Source organism: Eleginops maclovinus, chromosome 11 (assembly GCF_036324505.1).
Source record: "Eleginops maclovinus isolate JMC-PN-2008 ecotype Puerto Natales chromosome 11, JC_Emac_rtc_rv5, whole genome shotgun sequence".
In the NCBI taxonomy this organism is placed as follows: Eukaryota; Metazoa; Chordata; class Actinopteri; order Perciformes; family Eleginopidae; genus Eleginops; species Eleginops maclovinus.
The window spans coordinates 14,432,429-14,444,877 of NC_086359.1; the positions used below are offsets into that span (position 1 = coordinate 14,432,429).

At 38.9% G+C, this 12,449-nt stretch overlaps 1 long non-coding RNA gene across 1 annotated transcript; it reads left to right on the forward strand.

The window, feature by feature from the left end:
• The first annotated feature begins 8,474 nt into the window (after positions 1-8,474).
• On the forward strand, positions 8,475-10,020 carry LOC134871760 (uncharacterized). Its single transcript, XR_010166728.1, has 2 exons — positions 8,475-9,102; positions 9,197-10,020. It is a non-coding gene; the product is annotated as an uncharacterized LOC134871760 (long non-coding RNA).
• Positions 10,021-12,449: the final 2,429 nt, after the last annotated feature.

The following is a 12,449-nucleotide window of genomic DNA, read 5'->3' on the forward strand; positions in this document are numbered from 1 at the left end:
AATGATTTGGCTCATTAAATATATAGAAAATAATATTCTACCAGCTCAGGTTCAACAGGATCAGCACGAGGGTAACGATTTTATAAATGCAAACGTATTATGATTGGGTATATATATGGTCGGTTGAGTCAAAATATGTAGATAAAAAAGGAATTGTGAGTTTATAATCATGCAGGAAAAAATAACCATGGTCCTTGCCTGCTAAATCGGATATAATGCGCACAAAATAACAGTAAAAACCATTAAATACTGTTGATATAAAGATCGTTTGAATGATATTAAAGATTATTTTATGTTATTAAACAGGTAAATCACATTTTCCCCAAAAACCTCAATTAAATCTAGGCAGGATATTAATTACATGACAATGTTATTTTAAAAAAATATATCTTGACACAACCTGCCGGGCTTGGTACAAAAAAATTGGGGATTTTTCAGCAAGGCCTTTGTAGCTTAGCCAAAAAGGTTAATTTCAAAGCCTGAGTTAAACATGCAGCGGCACTGCCAGACACTTAAGTTTCATCAGAATTTCTGCTCAGACACTTTTATCCATCTGAATAGTTGATAAAGGGGGTAGAAAGTGTTCTTTTGTCCTTTCGTCTAGAAGGAAATATGTGTTTTGATACAAATAATAATGTTGACAGTCCCTGCAACATGTCCTCTATGATGGTTTAGCTACAAATCACAAAACGGTGCTCTGAGTATGAGGCAATAGAGGATTTATGTCATTGTACCCTCGGGGTTTTGTTGTTCATCCTAGCATCACACTTTTATCAAAGCAGATTAAAGCAATCTCCTTCAAGCATGCAGCCATTTAACCCACAAATACAGCATGTAAAGAGATACTTTATTAAAGACATTTTATGTGTGTCAGCTGGCTCTTACATACATTTCCAAGACGACATTTCAGATAAAATGTCATGTTGCATAACATACTGTATGTGGTGTTATATAGTGTTCTATGCTGTACATATCTCAACAACAATGCAAGATTGAGGACTAAGAGAAAATACTCAAACAAACTGGTTGTATTTCCTCAGTGAAATCATGTTCATTGTGACATTCAGTGTTCTTTACCAATGATAGAAAGACCACTAGAATACAGGTGTTGTGTTGTTTACGAAATTAGCAGATTTCCAAGTGCCTCCACAAGAGACCATTAAATCAAAGTGGCATTCATCACTAATGCATAGTAGAGCTGGTAGGGTTGCCCAGAATCAATCACTTAAATGGGACCAAGAAAGCATAGAGTGTGCTATTAAATGAGTTGTATCGGCAGGCTCACTGCTCACCTCAGAGTGTAATCAGCATCACTGCCGGAAGGGAGAAAAACAATTTAATACCAACATCTGTTTAATCGCTGAAGTTTAAACTACATTTCTAACTACATAAAACGATATATCCAATTAATAATCAGAACAGCATGCACTACATTGTGCTGCAAGTCACTGCTTCTGTCTAATTTGCACTAGTTGTTGGAACTCCATAGAACAACATAAATGCAGTGTTTTTTTGTTGTTGACATATTTAGGTTGAACTATCATTTTTTGGTATCCTATACAGGCTGTGGAAGTAACGTGAATGGGTTCACCATCACCATCACCATCGACGGGACTCCTGTGGAGAGAGTCAGCAGCTTCAGGTTCCTCGGGGTAAACATCAGTGAGGACCTGACATGGACACATCACACCAGGGTCATATCCAAGACGGCTCGACAGCAGCTCTTCTTCCTCCACAGACTGTGGAAGTTCAACATGGACTCCGGGATACTCTGCAACTTCTACAGGTGCACCATCGAGAGTATCCTGACTGGCTGCATCACCGCCTGGTATGGCAGTTGCACCGCCCTCAACCGTAAGACTCTACAGAGGGTGGTGAAAACTGCTCAGCACATCACCAGGGCGGAGCTGCCATCCATGGAGGACCTCTACACCCAGCGGTGTAGGAAAAAGGCCAGTAGGATATTAAAGGACCCCCATCACCCCAGCAACAATCTGTTCTGTCTGCTGCCGTCTGGCAGACGGTACCGCAGCATCCGGACCAAGACCACCAGACTCAGAGACAGTTTTATACCACAGGCTATAAGACTGCTGAACTCCTGAGCTCTGTGAATGTCTACTCACATCTGTTTATAGTACACATATATATATATATATATATATATATATATATTATACACACCTGCCATACATATCTGTTTATAGTACACATATACAAATTATACATATCTGTTTATACATAATATATGCATCTGTCCATACCTCCTCATTCAACAGTGTAAAGTATTTAAATTACTGTACAGTGCATTTAAATAACTTCAATGTATTCCACATATGTATATATTTTACATCCTTAAATCTTTATTGTTGTTACTGTAAATATTCTTCTCTCTTTTTGCACTATTTTATTTATCTTATTTGCACCATGTATGTTGAGTTGTTGGAGGAGCATGGGATATAAGATTTTCATTGCCAACATATACGTTGTATATGCTGTGCATATGACCAATAAAACCTTTAAACCTTTAAACCTTGAAACCTTGAGGATGCACGTGATTGTTAAAGATGTGCCAACTCACATCACCTAGTTAAGGTTAATTGACTAATCGAAACAAAATGGAAAAAGTCAGGAAAGAAGAGGCCATAGTGACATGGATGTCAACCTCACAAAACAATACAGCTTTTCAAATGTTCGATATTGAAAGAAATGCATTTCTTAGACTTCAACAATATTAAATTGGTGAGCTTTTACCATCGGTGACATTAAAACAAACCAAAACTTGCTTAAATCTAAGCAATGTCAGACCAAACAGTGAAGGGAAAATTAAATGGCAAACTGATTATCAGACACATGTCTCGCTAGCTGGTGAGTGGAAAGATTAGAATAGAGAAAACAAAAGCATGAAGTTAATAATGTTGGGCAATTAGCCAAATGTGTTATTTTTGCCCACAACTGCTACTAGAAGTTCTACTTGAACCAACTTTAAATTAGAAATGTTAAATTAACATGATTGGAGAGAAGCAGTCACATTGTAAACGCATGAGTGGAACTCATGGGTCCTTGTGTTATGATTTATTAGGAGCTACACACATTTACTTTCCTGTCCATGTCGCTTGCGAGACTGTGAGTTACTAGGCACACATTTCTGTCATTTTTTCTACATGAGATTATTTCAAAAATGTGAAACTCAAGTCAGAGTTGTGGGGGTAGAGGTTGTTTTCCAGGGATTTGTTTACTTCATCTTTGTGAACTACAAAGCAGCAGGCAGGTTGTATAAGGGACGTTATAATTTGATCAGCCGGAGTCTGAAGCAGCTGCTCTACATGATGGATTTCCCCAACAGCAAGGCAGGGGAGGGTTATGGAGGGCACCATCGCAGCAATAGATTGTTTAGGCAAGTACTTGTGTGTATTCTGTATCTGATTCTCCTTTTTCTTTCCCTGTCCACATCACAAAATGAAGCCTGCATTTTCATATGTATCCACATATGTTCCCAAAAGCCTTTACTCTCAGAGGGGAATGCATGGGCTTGAGTGGATGAAAGTCCCAGTCCAGTTATGATAACAAGAATGTTGTGAGTGTACTACAATTATAATGAAAGCTGTGAAAACTTGAGACAAATATTGCTAAAATCTACTGCTTTTATGCTAAGCATAAAGTCTAGCATGGGTCTAGCGTTACGGCAGCAGAGACTCATGGGTCCCTGATACTAAGTATGGGAAAAAATATAATTTTTCAACAATGACTAAATATTCAAACCTGATAGGAATGATACAAACATACAGTATATTATTGTTAAATTATCTAGACGTCGTGGTTCGTGACAACAAAGAAAACTTTCAGATGGGGATTTATATTTTGTTAAACAACTCTATAGTTTGATTTTCTCTTGTTATAAATCCAAGTTGTATACAGCACGCTTCACTGCAGCTAGTGATTAACTCTCACTCCTTTTCCACTGTTCTGTTGTGGCAGGTATTGGTTGAAGGTGTCTCTGACTCTCACACTGTAATCATGGGTCAGTGAGCATTCATGAGCGAAGGGTATTGTGTGTGTGTGTGTGTGTGTGTGTGTGTGTGTGTGTGTGTGTGTGTGTGTGTGTGTGTGTGTGTGTGTGTGTGTGTGTGTGTGTGTGTGTGTGTGTGTGTGTGTGTGTGTGTGTGTGTGTGTGTGTGTGTGTGTGTGTGTGTGTAGTGGAAAAAGATCAATCACGGCCAGTCAGGTAAAACAAAGTGTCCCCCTGTTGCAGTGGAGCTGACGTGATTGAATCTGACATTTTTTATTATCACAGTCACAGCACTTTGTTCTTCACTTCACCACCAATTAGGAGTGTTCACCTCTTCAGTCCTGACCTCTACAGGACAACTTTTCTCTCTCTCTGCACACTGATTAGATCTGAATCTGACCTGTACTGACCTGAATCCCCATACTGGAGCCTTAGGTCTGAGACATCAGACTCCTGATGTCAAGTTGTTAGCCCACATTGACCTTGGTCTACAGTTTGTTGGCTGTCAGCTTCCAGACCTCCATTTCTCCAAACTAATGATTTCCCAGAAGCCTTGCTGTGTACTGAAAACAGGGACTGTAACCTGAACAATAGCCATAGTGCCAATTAACTTTCAACTAATGTCCCCGAGTTATTTGGGCTATAGTCACTTTATGACAGCACAATCAGACCACAAAATACATACAAAATGATAACTAATTCATAGGAATTAAATATAACTCTATTAATAAAGTTGTTTGGTTCAAACTGTATCTATTACACTTTCAACCCTATGGAAACTTTGTAAAAACCAATGGCAGTGCATAGATGATGATATAAGATAGATGCATGATATCAAAATAATTAAAGACAACATATTCAGAACCCTTGACCTACATTTAAAACAGTTTTGACTTTAAATCTGTGGACAGTAGTTATTCCAGTTTCAACACCTTCAATGTACTGGTAATCAATAGTCAGCCTCAAGAGTCTGATACTGCTCTAGGTCCAGTCTATGGCTTAACAATCTCATCAGGTCCAGGTCAAATCCATCTGTCACCCCGGATGAAGAGCGGCTCCTAAGGTAATTGTCTTATTCGCCAGGAGTCATATCTATGGTTATTTTTACCCGCCATCAACTTCCCTACTCCATCGAGGGCTGAATTCATATACTGCCGACCACCTCATTAAGAGAAATTCACACAGGGATCTATTTGCCAAAGAATATCCCTGTGTGTCAACCATCCAATCAGTAGAGTGATGAGAATAGAAGTGGACATGATGAACAAATGTCAGCCTCTGATTGTATATATATATATATATATATATATATATATATATACTATATATAATAAGAGTAAAGCCGTTAATGGATTCAACTATGAAACCAAATTTGTAATTGATCACATAAGAAAATATCCATTTAGTAGCAACTACTAAACACATCCTTTTTCAAACACTAGTTATTAGTGAAACTGAAGTGATAGCTAAAAGTAGAAGCCATTCATACTTCAATCAGTGCTATCTGGATTAAGCACAAACGTAATCATAACAGCCTTTTTATTAAGTTCAGACACATGTCTATTTTTGAACTGAGCAATCATGTCCATGTCTGGGAAAAATAAATCAATGTACACAAGCACGGTCCCTGTGCAGGTTCAAGCAGATCTCCCTATTCTACTCCGGGTCTTTATTCTGCTTTTATCAGGCACTTATTAAGGGATGGATGTGATGTTCTTCCCCCTCCAATGCTGCTGTTCTGAAAAATCATTGCATTGAAACATTTCAAGGTTAATTCATGAATGAAGAAAAGCCTTGAATTGTGGAAAATGGAAACATCTCATGATTATTGGATTATAAATTGGAAAAAGATAAATCAGTTGAAAAACCTGCTTACCCCTTGATCATTGGACACATTTCCTTGCATCATAGCTCTATAAGGAAGGAATGTAACCGGATTGGCAACTAAAAAGGTTCACAGAAATCAGATGAATGCTTCTACAGCTGCACCTGGTTCACTTCTCGTGTGGCGTTATGGCTCTGTGGCACATTGCAAACAGTTGCATCTGTCAAAAAGAACATTCAGGAGCTAAGGTGCTTAATGTTTAATTAATGACAAAAGTCATCTCTGTAACATCTGGAGAAAAACAGAGAATGACAGATAAAGCTGCAGCCTTGTCATTTTGATCTCTGGAGTATCTTTTTTCTTCCCCACTCACTGCTGTTCATCACTGCTCTTTGCACCAAGTGTTCATCTGGCATTGTTTTCCTCTTCTGTTGATTTGGGTTATGATGATGAAAACATTACAGTACTCCTTTTTCCTTTTCAAACATCATAAAACCTGAGCTACATATTATTGGGTTCAGGAGTGGGTTTATATATTTGTATTTGTCCATTAAGAAAAGGTGGCTGTGCGCATCCAAAAATAAGCATATGTGTGAATATGAATGCTAAGAGCTGCATATGCTTCTGAGCACATATGGCGCTGAAGTAAACAAAAGCTAGCTGGCCATATGTCTTTGTGCAGGTGCTGCTCAGTGGCACTCATTTCGAATGCAAATAGGTGTCAGTGGAAATTGCTATTTTTCTAAAAACTTAGTCAGGTCCTACTGCTCCTACAACATTGTGAAAGTGAAAGTTAAAGTTAAAAATCGAACAAAAAACGTAGGTAACTATAATTGCCGAGGTTGACTTCCTCTTTTGTTCCTTTTCTTTATGGTTGCTTGCATTCGGCTTCTTTTTTTTGTATTCCTTCTTTCCGTGATCCATTATGAGTGCTGAAGAGACAGAAATCCTCTTGTTTGGTGTAAAAGGAAGCAAGCTTTGTGTGAAAGTAAGGTTTGTTGAGCTTAAAGATAGTTTCCTTTTGTATTACATTTAATTGCATTTCCTTTGGCTGACACTTTTTTCCAAGTGATGGACCACAAATGCAGAACAACAAGAATTCTGCAAGTACATTAAAGCTTCTAAAAACTGAACCATTTTTTAATCCATATTAACATTGTGAATGGTGCATAGTTAAAACAGCTATGAGAAAGATTGACATATCTACCAAATGATGGATAGTTTTTTGGTTAACTTTTGCATCTGGTCCAAAAATATTATTTTTGCATTATGGTTCCAGGGAGATTTTCGGCAGGCTCGATTTAAATTCCTCTCCCTGAATTAGGGCTGAACGATATATCGCATTTGCGACAATATCGCGATATGACCAAGTGCGATGTTCTAATCGCGAAAGTCTGCGATTTAAAAAAAAAATTAAATTAAAAAAAAAAAAAAAATGTATATCATTTAAAAAATCATACAGTACATATCAACATACAAACGTACAAGGTGTACACACGTATACAAATACATCAACATTATAAAGAAAGGCTGCGATTATACTCTGTTCACGTGATATGCGGGAGTAAAACGAGATTGTCTAACCACAGAGGCTGCACTCTGGTCACGTGACACAGGGAGCAAAGTTTTGAAACAGTCTACCGGAGAGAACTCGCACGCAAAGCTAGCTGTAACCTACGCAATGGCCTCAGGCTCAACAGAACCAGACCCTGCGGGGCTAGTTTCAAAGAGGAAATACACATCAGTCATGTGGGACTATTTCGGTTTTAAGAAAGAAGATGTTGCACAGAGTCAGGTACTGTGTAAAACCTGCCTGGTCAGAGTTGGTACATCACGGGGCAACACTACCAATTTGTACCAGCACCTAAAAACGCAGCACAAAACAGTGTATGATAGATGTATGGCTACAAAATCAAGCAGTGTGCAGAATAATCCTAGTAAAGTTAATCGGCAAGGATCACTGACCGAACTGTTTGAAGGTGTTACGCCATATGAACGCAGTTCAAAGCGGCACACGGAAATTACCAAAGCAGTAACCCAATGCATCGCGAAAGACATCATGGCCGTCAATACGGTGACCAAGCTTGGGTTCAATAATTTGGTAACTACGCTGGATAAGAGGTACAAAATGCCCTCCCGCACGTATTTTAGTCAGACTGCCCTTCCGGAGCTACATAGTGTAGGCAGAAAGTAGCAGCGGACTTGAAGGCTGTGGAGTTTTTTGCGGCTACAACAGACATGTGGTCAAGCCGTACAGCGGAGCCTTATCAAAGCCTTACGGTCCATTATATCTCTGAAGACCTCCACCTCGAAGCTCGCAGCCTTCACTCTCTCCCACAAACACACACCACACTATTATTTCCCTTGTTCTTTAATGCTGTTAATTCTAGTTATGTTATGTCAACCCAACGCTGATGTACCCACCTCTCCTTATGTATTTTCTTTTTTGTTTTTGTCTTATGGTCTGATGTTCTTGTATGTCATGATGTATGTAACAATAGCTTTGGCAACACTGTTCCCATAGTCATGCTAATAAAGCAAATTTGAGAGAGAGAGAGAAATGGTGAAACCTTGTATCACACAACTGCAATTGTTTGAGTTACACTAATTTTGCTTTTTTACTTAATTTTTTTTTCCTCCAGAAAATGCAATCAAAGATGATAGAGTATCCAGAGCAATAGGGCAGTGCAGGAAGTTGGTGGGGCACTTCTCCCACAGTTGGAAGAAAAAGGCAGCGCTCACTGAGGCACAGAAGGAGCTTAAGCTTCCTGAGCACTCTCTCATTACTGAGTGCCCTACAAGATGGGGGTCCAAAGAGAAAATGATTGCCAGAGTGCTGGAACAGATGACAGCCATATCAAAGGTATTGTCAGGTGACCGACATGCATGCCCCCTCATCCCAACCTGGCAGGATGCTGCCGTGTTGAAGTCCATTCATAAGGCACTGCATCCTCTCTCCGAATTTACTGATGCTCTTTCTGGAGAGGAGTATGTGAGCATCTCCTACCTCAAGCCAGTTCTCCATCTTCTGGCAACATCAGTCTTGGCTGAAGATGCTGAGGACACTGATCTGACTAGATCAATTAAAACCAAGGTCCTGGCTTACCTCAACGACAAGTATAGTGACCTCATCACCCAGGAGCTTTTGGATGTTGCGTCTTTCATGGACCCTAGGTTCAAAGCGCAATACATCAGCGCAGACAACCTTCCTGCCATTAAGGCCCGACTGAAGACAGAAATGGTGGAATCAGCAAGACGTACACATAATCAGGTTAATCCTTGAAAATAATTTTTCCACAAACACATACTATAATAGGTATATATAAGCTAACTGCAAAACTAATGTCTCTTTTCCCATCTGGCAGGAGAAGAGGTCTCGCACTGAAACCGCTCAAAATTCTCCAAGTGCACAGGCCTCTGGGGGAAAGGCAAAGAAGTCTCTTGGTAGTCTTTTTAAAACCAGTGTGGCCTCTTCAGCTTTGCCTCTGCCACTTGAAGATGTCGTGGAGGCAGAGTTGAATAGTTACCTGTTGAGCCCTGTCATTGACGGAGAGGATGATCCCTTAGCCTGGTGGAAGGTGCACAACATTCACTTTCCACGACTGTGCAAGATGGCCCGCAAATATCTATGTGTGCCAGCCACAAGTGCCCCCTCAGAGCGTTTGTTCAGCACTGGAGGGAATATAGTGACTTGCACTCGCTCATCCTTAAAGCCAGCAAAAGTTGATATGCTGGTCTTCCTAGCAAAAAACCTTGAGCTATGATGATTATGGCTGGCAGAGCCATACTCATTGTGCACTTTAGTTTGTGCTGTGTTACTGTTACTGCAGATAATCAAGATGTTCAGCCAGTTTTAATTTAAAGGTGTGTTTGTGTGTGTATACAATTGCTATATTATGTTTGCACTTTATGTGTAATGTTACTGACTAGTTTTATTTATTTAATATTATTTTTTAATTTAATGACTTTCTAGCAGTTCACAGATGTCGAAAGTCGAGTGTGGTAAAGCCACAGATTGTTTTTTTATATATATATATATATTTCTGCACATTGTACTGACTTTCATTTTAATGTTTACACCAGGGTTCCTTGTCAGCACTTTATGCTCAGATGTTACTATACTATGCTCAGAGATGTTACTACTCAAAATATACTATTGTGTATGTTCAAATATACTGTTTTGATTGAATTAGTTGTCAGTCATCATTCATGCAAACTCATGTCATCATAACAGAGGTATGTCTTCCAGGAAAGAACAGTTTAAAATTAATGTAATATAGTATTGGCCATACTATATGATGTTTTGCTTGTCAATAATACAGAAGACAAAGTCCTTAAAAAATAATCGCATCGCAATCGCAATATTGGCGCAAAAAATCGCAATTAGATTATTTTCCATAATCGTTCAGCCCTACCCTGAATGCATGATTTTCTCCCTCTTTCAATTCCAATATTTAAAACAGATTTTGAGAGTAAAAGGTTATTCACATTAATGTTCAGTGTTGGTGCATTGTACCGTTATAGAATAATGACTACTGAGAGAAGAATGGTCTTGTCTTCTAAGGAAGAGGTAGATTCATCAGTAGGCCATCGGGGGGAGTTTCGCCCATGCAAATGTTTGCCATGTCCATGACTGTGAAAAAGCAATTTGTTACATCAAAAGATTCTGTCCTTGTGGAGGGTGGCTCCGTTCAGTACTGTCTGAATTCTGTTTAAATTAACACATCTGGTGTGGATCTCAAATGAAAAGCCACACGCCCTTATCAAAAGAAAATTCTTACCTTTGATTTAATCTGAGACAAACATTAAAGCCAACCTGCAGGGTCACTGAGAACCTTTCGAGTACTGGCTTTGTTTGGGACTTTTTGCCCAAATTTATAAAGAGAACACTTAGAAATATTTAGCAAATAGTTACAGCCTGAGTCACAGAACTTCATTACTACCATTTGTATTAGTTTTGATATCTATGTAACAATGTAATGGTGAGGACTCCTTGGGTAACCATGCAGATTTGGGATTTTAACCTCTTACTACACTTGTTTTTCTGTTACATCTGCTTGTTAATGATTCTGATGCACAAAGAAACTCCTCATCCAAGTCAAACTGCTGATTCGCTCCTCTAATGACCAGTAGCCAAAACTCACCACTTCATCTATTAGAACATGTTGTCATTAGACTGCTAAGTGGTGTCCAAGTGCTCTTATCTGAGTGCAGTTTTTGAGGGCCAGCTGCAATGAAATGCAAAAATTCAGGCAATCCACTGTTGTTGTTATAGTTCAGTTAGTTGCTATGTAGCTGTTGCCTGTGTGAGGTCCTCAACTGTGATAGGCTTCATTGTTAACATTCCCTCTTGCCATCCAAATGCATTTTCACCATATACTTTAAAATTCAGCACCTGTTTTGTTATCTGCCTCAAAGTCCTGCTCATCTGCATCCTGCCTGACTGCAAAGCAGTGTTTCCCCCTTTTCTTAGCTTAGACATGAGCTCTTTTATTAAGGGATCATGACATAGATGTATATTTACATGCATATTAAATATTTCGCTGATGCTATCACACAGAGTGATTCATGATTGGTGAGAAGATGAAGTGAGTTATAGAGATGTGTACATTGCTTAACATTCTGGTAGATCCAGAGGTCAAAATGTATTTTCTTTCTTTATCCTTAAATGAAACGCCAACGAAGAAGAATTGTGTGTGTTTATTTTTTACTTGCCTGTTTTGATAAAGGAAATATCACATAGTTGAAGGGGAAAAGATAAAAACAAGATATGTATTTCTACTAGAAACCAGCAAATGCAAGTGTAATACTTATTAAAAAACATTTCTATCGTGAATCAAAATGTATAGATAATAAAGCTTGATATATTCCATGTTTATAATACAAACACTGTTAAATCATGGCTAACCTTCCCCTTTTAATGAAAAACATAATTGAAAAACAACATTTTTTATCATTTTTGACACGGACACTTGAAATTTGTTTTAAAGAACGCTGAAACATGTGCATCTTGGCTTTCCATTTGCTAAAAGGTCTCAGTACAACATGTCCTGGCTATTCAGTGTCAGTATGATGTTACAGATATATCGTCCTTAAAGTGTCAAGACTGTGGTTAAAAAAGTACAGTAGGAAAAAGCGATAAAGTAATAAAAATGTGACGCCTGAACTTCACATCAGCATTCAGAACACGAGCCTCCCTAAGGCCGCATTCATAAATATGTTATGAGCACGGCCTGCCGCTACTATACAGTCCGGCAGTAATGGATATTCAGGGTGAAGGAGCTCTTGTGAGAGCAGCATGTAAAGGATGACTGAGCTGGAGTTAGTAACGCACCATTAACTGACTCCTCAGGATGCTCACAGACTGGGGAGAGAAGGGAACTCGGCTGGTCAGGAAATCAATATAAAGCACATCAGTATGTGAGTCAGTGAGAGAAGGGGAGGATTATGTTTGCAATATCAGGATCACTTTAAACACAGAGTGCAATAAACACCCAGGAATGGTCTTGTAGATGCTTGTACTAAACAGGTTTGACTGTGCATCCTGACACAAGGTGCAAAGACAACACAATCTTCCATAGAGCAGGTCAAAAGCAAAAGCTGCATAATTGATATCTG